Genomic DNA, 6,336 nt, shown 5'->3' with positions numbered 1-6,336 from the left:
CCCATCATTTTGTCTTTTAGTTATAGTTTTGAAATTGTTGTGCGAGGTAGCAGTTCAGGTGTTTACCTATGCCGCCATCTTGTTTTCTCTTCCTATTGTATTTTCTTAAATTTGCCATGATAAATAACGATGCAAAGAAAATTCTTGCACATAAATCTCCCTGTGCATCTAATTATTTTCTTAGTATACCTTTGAGTGAAATTGATTTATCAAGGTTACCAAACTTATTACAGTTTTGAAGCTCTTAATGTTGCCAAATTGCTTTCCAAAAAGGTTGTTCAAATTTTCATTTGTATAGCAATACATAATATACCCATACTTTTATCATACAGGACTTCATTAGAAGCACAACTGTCAATTTCATAGGTGAAAGTTGGTATATTCTTGTTTCAATTTGTAACTTTTAATTTTAAATAACTATATGCTTATTGGCCTTGGTGGTTCTGCCTTATCAAGTAACTATAGTTTTCCATAGCTTTTACCCTTTAGTGTTAGTGAAAAACACCCAATGTTCTTGAGCAGTACTGTAGCAGGCTCCATGGTAAAAAGTACTGAAGTTGAAATTGATCTCCTAATTTCAATAAGGGACAAGGAGCCCAGAGTGGCAGAAGCCATGTAGCAGCACTAAATTACCAGAGGCAAAGTTGGCATGGTTGCCATAATAGGCATCAAAGCTGATATCTTAATCAAAAAAAGTCTGAACCAACAAAATGCTAAGACATATAAGATGATTAGGCAGACGAGAGGAACTGCCATCTGGATGTCCTTCAATCTCTTCCCCAGTCATCCCCTTGCTTTCTCAGTGGGTTTATAAACACAGTCACCAGGAGGCTGTGATGGACTCGGCAGAATAGATTTACTCTTACCAAGGCTGCTGTTAAGTAGTCAACTGGCCAATAACTCTGACCAACTTTGAACTCCTAATATGATACTCTACCCTAGAGGCAATTTGTTGCACTGGATTCCTTCTGTCATGGAGGATGTAGTAATCTATCCTAAGTACACTTTAAAGCAAGTAAAGCTACCTTAAAACATGACCCATTCTAAAAGTTTAAGAATATTAATTTTGTATTAAAATGAACACCCCAAAATTACTGAGGTCAAATACAATACTAAGTTATTATAATAAAAAAGAGAATAAGAACCAAGCTATCCTCCTAACAGACAATGAAAGAATCCTAGAATGATGTGCCCACAGAAAAAAATCAAAACCATAACTTTCTATTTCAAAATTAGGTAAAAGACATGAAAAAAAACTATTCAAGACATTAAAAAAATCTTATTCAGAAACCTCCCAAATGAGGGAATAACACTCAAAGAACAATAAGTAAATAGAAGAAAAAATACTCTTAGAAATGAAAAACAAAGTAGAAGAAACAAAAAAATGAATAACCAAAACAGGTAATTTTAAAAATCAAATTGAAATTAAGAGAGATAAAAAGAATTAGAGAGAAAGTGGCAAATATTTGAAGACAGATTAAGAAGACTTAACAGGTAGATAATAGGAATCTCTGAGCAAGAAAACAAGAGTACATAACAAATATTAAAAATTACAATTCCATAAAACATTCCTTAAAAAATATAAATATATTGAAAAGCACACCACATATAAAAGGACACTGACCTAGAACAAACATCACCTACATATATTCTAATAATTAGCGGCCTTTAAAGAAAAAGGAATTTCTTTTGGCATAAATAAAAACTGATGCTATCAGACTTTTCAACAGTAATGCTTTGTACCAGAAGAATATAAAGTAATCTATTAAGACAGTCAAACAAAGAAAATGTTATATGTCTAAGAAGATCTAGGGTAGTTAGGGGGAAACTACCCCCCACACCAGTAACATTCTCCATATTCTCCAGTTTTTTGGAGTTCCCTAACAGCAGGTCCTTTGCCCTAAAGTAAACATCATTTAAAAGTCCCACCCAGGTACCCCAGAACTCCCAATCTTCTATTGTTTGGACTTTTGTGTGAATAGCTAATTAAGGACCACCACTGTGATAGTTACCTCTGCCTGTCCCTCCTGATCCTTCCTAGCACGCCCCCCCCCCCCCTGCTGTTTAACCAGGAGGTTGTCATGTGTGAGTTGCATCAGTGAGTTTCCTTACCCTCCAGCTTCCTGTTGGGTAATGTCAAAGGGAAATATTGGTAGGAGATGAGAGGAAGTGAGGACAATGACATCAGGCTATTTATTTCCCTGGATCCCTGTCTGTTGAGTTGCTGAGGGTCCGCTATATTCCTCTAAGAGACCACAGCTCCTGCACACAGCTCTCTCTAAACAGCTACCTTCTGTGGCTTCCGGTAATGATTCCTTCCTCATACCCTTTCTGGCCTAGGGGAGGTAATAGTTCCAGCAGTTGCTGCCCCAAGGTGCTACATTACCCTTCTCTGGTTTCCCTCAATCTTTCTCATACCTTCATAAATAATCTCTTCATTAAACTGTCCTCGAGTCCTCAGTGTGAGTTTGTCAGCAGTTTCCTATGAGGACCCTGAATGATACAGCCAGACAGTAAAGATCCTGACATGAAAAAGAAAGTCCTAAGAATTATCAAAAAACTTACTTCAGAGGGAACACACACTTTAGAAAACAGAAGGAAACTTATTTAAAAAAAACTCCAACTAGTATTGTTGGGGGGAAATTGAGACAATATTACATCCAAAAAATAATTATTTTAAGAAACATGCAATGAAGGGAAAAAATACCAGAGAGAAAGAGATTTTGGAAATAAAAAAAAAACACACAAATCTTGGTTATTAAAACAACAACAAAATTTTTAAGTTTAGATGATAAAGACCAGAAAAATGCCTTAAATGTAAGACAAATAAAGGTATAGCAAATATGAAGGAAAACGAAAAAAGACATAGAGAATTGATTCAGACGGTCCAATGTCCGAGTAGTAGGAGTCTTAGACCAGAAAAATACCAGGGGGAGAGAATGAATATTAATTGAAATAGAACATGAGCATTTTCCAAGTAAAAGAAAGTTATGAGACTTAGAATTGAAAGATGAAAACCAAAATACACACCTTAGACAAAAACTTATGAATAAATAAAGGAATAAAAGCACAAGGCTTCTCATCAGCAACAATGGATGCTAAAAGATAATGGTGTTAGCATTTGGTAAAAGCTGCTCATTATTTTGCAGAGGACAATACAATTCCCACCCCCTCTCAACAGCCTGAGAAAATTGATGGCAAAAAACAAACCAAAAACCAACTTGCCACCTTTCCCCCACACACCTGCTCCTCTTCTGGAGGCCCCACTTTCCATGTAGTTACCCAAGCCAGAGTCATTCAGTCCACCTCTCTCAGCTATCCAAAGAGACACCAATTCCTGTAACTTCTACCTCCTAAAAATCTCTCCAAGACGCTTTTCACCACTCCCGCTCAGCCTTTCTCCTCTGGAATATTGCAATTTAAGTGGTTCTTGCCTCCATCCTCCCCTTCGGCAAGCCATCCTCAACTCTGCAACCAAAGTGAACTTTGTTAAATTCAAATATCACCATGTTGCTCCCCTGCTCACAAACTTTCAATGGTTCTCTTCAGCCTTAAGATAAGATTTGGAATCTTCAGTTTAATTCACAAGACTCCTCATGATCTGGCTCAGACCAGCCTCTGGAGCCTCTTTCTGCTACTTCACCTTTGGCTCCTCTTTGACAGAGCTCCTCGCAGTTTTCTGGACACTTCATGCTGTTTCATGCCTTGGTGCATTTGCAAATTCAGCTTTCTCTTTTCTGTAAGCTCATTCTCCTATGTCATTTAGGTAAGCCCTTCAAAAGTCAACTAGAGCAGCACCTTGTCTGTGAGACTTTCCTTGCTTTGCCTTGCTTTGATCCCTGCCCCTAGGCAAAGCCCACAGTCTCCATCTGCCTGTGAAGGGAATTTGAGCAAAAAAGCAAAAACTTACTCGGTGTCTGCTATGTGGTGGGAACAGAGTTTATGTAGCTTCCTTTAAAAATTTACCATTTGATAGGGGAACCAGAAAGGCAAAACATCGTTTCATCAACATGGGATTGTTGAGATATATATTTGGCTATTGAATGCAGAGGTGAAAGCTTGGATAAATCAGAAAAAGTGTGAGGTTGAGCTGACCTTAAAAGGAGGCTTTGGTAAGTTTGGAGCAGGAGGAGACTGGAGAGGTTGGCAGGAACAGGAAAACAGGAAGTTAAGACTATGCTATAAGCAATCATTGTATTTATGACACCACTTTTCCTTCCATGTCATGCAGACCTCCAAATCAGTGACAGCAGCCCAAACACAGACTCCAGACTCATGCATACAAGTGATCCAGACAGCGACCTTTGATCACAGTTCCTTCACTAGATGAAGCTCACCAACATCCCTTATCAGATTTGCCCTTAAGAATCGATCCCGTCCAGCCAGTGTGGCTCAGTTGGATAAGCATCGGCCCATGCACCAAGAGATCACTGGTTTGATTCCCGGTCAGGGCCCATGACTAAGTTACGGGTTTGAGCCCCAGTAGGGGGTGTGCAGGAGGTAGCCAATCAGTGATATTATCTCTCATCATTGATATTTCTATCTCTCCCTTTCCCTTCCTCACTGAAATAAATTTAAAAAATAAATTAAAAAAATAAAAATGGATCCCTCTGCCCTTATCAGGTGGATCAGTTGGTTGGAACTTTGTCCTGAGCACCAAAAGGTTGCAGGTTGGATTCCCAGTCAGGGCATATATCTAGGTTTCAGTCTCCTGTAGGGGCACATACAGGAGGCAACCAATCTCTCTCTCTCTCTCTCTCTCTCTCTCTCTCTCTCTCTCTCTCTCTCTCTTTCTTCTTCTTCTTCTTCTTCTTCTTCTTCTTCTTCTTCTTCTCTCTCTAAAAATCAATAAACAAAACATCTTCAAGTGAGGAATAAAAGACTGGATCCTACTGACAGCTATAATGAAGGTGAAGTCCTTATAAGCCATGGGCCTTTGGTTGGCCTCAATCTTGAAACATTACCTTAAATATCTGAAATATTAATTATAAAGCGCTGCCATGACAAAGGACCTACATATACAGTTTTCCAAAGAGCACATACATATGAAAAGATGCTCACCATCACTAATCATCAGAGAAATTAAAACCACAATGAGATATCACCTCACACTTGTCAGAATGGCTCTCATCAATAAACCAATAAATGTTGTCAAGGCTGTGGAGAAGAGGGAACCCTCATGCACTGCCGGTGGGAATGCAGATTGGTGCAGCCTCTGTGGAAAACAATATGGAATTTCCTCAAAAAGTTAAAAATGAAACTGCCATATGACCCAGCAATTCCACTTCTGGGAATATACCCAAAGAAACCCAAAATACTAATTCAAAAAAAATATATGCACCCCTAGGTTCATTGCAGCATTATTTACAATAGCCAAGATTTGGAAGCAGCCCAAGTGTCCATCAGTAGATGAGTGGATAAAGAAGTTGTGGCACTTTACAAAATGGAGTAGTACTTGGCTGTTAAAAAGAAGGAAATAGTACCTTTGTGACAGCATGGATGGACCTGGAGACTATTATGTTAAGTGAAATAAACGAGTCAGGGAAAGACAAATACCATATAATTTTACTTATATGTGGACTCTAATGAACAGAATAAATACACACAAAAAAAATAGAAACAGACTCATAGATACAGAGAATAGATTGACAGGTGTCAGAAGGGAGGAGGGTTTAGGGGGCTGGGTGAAACAGGTGAAGGGATTAAGCAAAAACAACAACAAACTCATAGACACTGACAACAGTATGGTGATTACTAGAGGGAAAGGGAGATGGAGGCAGGCAGGAAAGGGTAAAGGGGGGATAAATGGTGACTTTGGGTGGTGAACACAAAATACAATACACAGACGATGTATTATAGAATTGCACACTTGAAACCTATGTAATTTTATTAACCAATGTCACGCCATTAAATTCAATAAAAATTTAAAAAAGGAAAATTTAAAAGCTGCCATGATAGTCACTGCAGATAAATGGTTGCTGCAGAAAGACTCTGAGCGCGGTGGCCTGCAAGTGGATGGCCCCATCTCATATTATGCCTCATCGCTGAGTCAAGCTCCACCAGGGACTTTCATGAGAACTTTGTGTCATCTTTGTCTCAAGATGGATTTATTTTTCTTATTTAGGATCAAGGAGGATCAGCATTATTCATTTTTCAGGTTACATGGGCTAATTTTCCATTGTCAAGCAAGTCAAGGGTGTAAAATGATCTGTCTGTACAATGAGACTGTTCAAAGGGATCCTAAGCTAAGCTACCAGTGGCCACTGGGACTTGTACAAAAGCTCAGAGGGCTCATTCTTGCACATCTTGTGATATTTTTCTCAGCTACCATCACAC

This window comes from Cnephaeus nilssonii, assembly GCF_951640355.1.
Source record: "Cnephaeus nilssonii genome assembly, chromosome: 13".
Classification (NCBI taxonomy): domain Eukaryota; kingdom Metazoa; phylum Chordata; class Mammalia; order Chiroptera; family Vespertilionidae; genus Cnephaeus; species Cnephaeus nilssonii.
This window is presented reverse-complemented; position numbering follows the sequence as displayed.